Raw genomic sequence first — 2,635 nt, forward strand, 5'->3', positions numbered from 1 at the left:
CTTCTCTTTAAAGAGAAAATGAGAGTGTGGCAGAGATAACTTTTCACCGCACATAACTCTACATTATTTTTACGTAAACTGTAAAAAGCAGCATCAAAAAATACATCTCAGAAAGATCTGTGTCTTTATATAATAAATATTTTTTACATCTGATTTTGGTAAATCATGTTACATTTGCTTTTCAGAGAAAAATTAACATGTAAATTTACCAAAGTTGGAAAAAGTTGAAAGTAAAGATAAAAAGTAACATGAAGTGTCCCCTATACTTACCCTTCTGAGGGTTAATTTTACCTTCAGTTAATTACTTAACAATGAGCCCTAAAAGCTAATTTGATGAAGAGGATCTATTAGAAAAGGTTTGTGTGGGATTTACTAGGTTCTCAGTTTATGAATCTACGTACCCTGACTGATACTCTGGGAGAACCTAGAACTCCTTGTATTTTTCATCTTCCACACATTGAGATTTTCAGACCAAGAATTTCAGTCCTCTTTGTGCCTAGGAAGTATTTTCTAGCTCTCTCTTGGTTGAGCATAAAATGTAGTTAAAATATTTCCTCCTCTTGTTTTGAAGTCGCCATTATGACTTCTCTGGAAAGGATAAGAGGCTTTTACACTATTAAGATTTATATTTGATTTATTTGCTAAATTTCAAACTAAATAATAAACAATCTCTTGGTGACCCAGTTTCAAACATCACTAATTAGTTTTTGTAATGAATCTGGGCAAAAATCCTAAAAGATGCTCCAGTGGTGGCAGTGTTCTTAGAGACACAAAGATAAACAATAACAACAGACACAGGTCAAGATGCAACAGTAAAAAACCAGATGGTCAAGAGGCGCCTGGGTGGCTCAGTGGGTTAAAGCCTCTGCTTTCATCTCAGGTCATGATCTCAGGGTCCTGGGATCAAGCCCCGTGTTGGGCTCTCTGCCTGTCAGGGAGCCTGCTTCCTCCTCTCTCTCTCTCTCTCTCTCTCTGCCTGCCTCTGCCTGATTTTGATCTCTGTCAAATAAATGGATAAAATCTTAAAAAACAAAACAAAACAAAAAACCAGATGGTCAAGAAGTAGTCTGCATTTCCTGCCTTTCTTCCCTAAAATATATGGAAGGTGAAAGATCACAACTCTATTCCAGTAATTATTTTTTCTCAATCATTACAAAAGATAAAATAGGAAGACATTAGAAAACTCAAAGCAAATAATTATTTTTTAATATTTTAAGGAAACATATGAACATATATGAATATTTTAAAAAATAAAAATACATTTTTCATCTTCTCCTTTCAGCACTTCCTAAGGTGGGTATATATAGAGTCATATGTAGTTTTTTTAAATTCATGTAAAGATGTATTTTCTTTCCATAATAAACTTATTTGTTTATTAACATAATTATCATATATAGTTATCACATCAAGCTACTATATTTACACAATAAACAGGTTTGGGTATTCACTACTGTTTTTCATTTTCATATTATTTCCTTGGATTAATCCTGTGCACTTAGGAAAAAAAAAACTATAGTTTATGCTCTAGTAATTTCTTGAGATCTGGGTTGTAACGGTAACTTTTCTTTCATCTTACAATAATATGTAACATATCAAAATGTATGCAGTATAATTGCATAGAGGGAAATTTTTATTTAAATATAAAATTTAGAAAATTTAATATATTGAAAAACCAGTGACCTAAACATTCACTTTAAGAGACTATAAGAAGAACAAGCTAAAACAAAATAGAAGGAAGAATAATAAGAGTAAAAATCAGTTCCATAGAGAATAAATATAATATAAAAGAATAAATGCAATTAAAAAATAATTTTTTTAAGAAAGTTAAACTTGTAGGTATAGTCAAGAAGAAGCAAAAGAATAAAAATGGGAAATTATCCAAATGAAAAACAGGAATATCAATACAGATAGAACAAATATTAAAAGAATAATAAAGTATGTCATAAAGAACATTAAGCCAATAAAATAGCTTACCTAAAATAGCATATTAATTTATGTTAAAAACAGGGGCGCCTGGGTGGCTCAGTGGGTTAAGCCTCTGCCTTCGGCTCAGGTTATGATCTCAGGGTCCTGAGATTGAGCCCCGCATCGGGCTCTCTGCTCAGCAGGGAGCCTGCTTCCTCCTCTCTCTCTGCCTGCCTCTCTGCCTGCTTGTGATCTCTCTCTGTCAAATAAATAAATAAAATCTTAAAAAAAAACACAACTAAAAGAATTAGAAAGAAAAAGAAAATATAAAAATATGTCAATGTAAGTGAAAATCATTGAATCCATAATTAATAATCTCACAAAGAAAATTCAGAGCCAAACGGCTTTACTAGTAAATTATTCAAAATATTTAAGGAAAAATTATACTAATTTTATATAAACCAATCCAGAGAAGAGTAAAAGGAAAAATAATTCTCAACTTGGTTATGGGGGCAGAATAACTTTCATGCCAAAATTGGAAACAATTTTGCAAGAAGTTAAATTACAGGTTGATTTTTGTCATAATAATCATAAAAGTCCTTAAATATGAATTACCAAGTTAAACAGAGAGTTAGAAAATGATATGTGTAACCATAAAGTGAGGTTTATTACAGAAATTCTAGGTTGGTTTAACCTTCAAAAATCAATAAATACAATCCACCACGTTAGT

This window comes from Lutra lutra, chromosome 8, assembly GCF_902655055.1.
Source record: "Lutra lutra chromosome 8, mLutLut1.2, whole genome shotgun sequence".
NCBI lineage: Eukaryota > Metazoa > Chordata > Mammalia > Carnivora > Mustelidae > Lutra > Lutra lutra.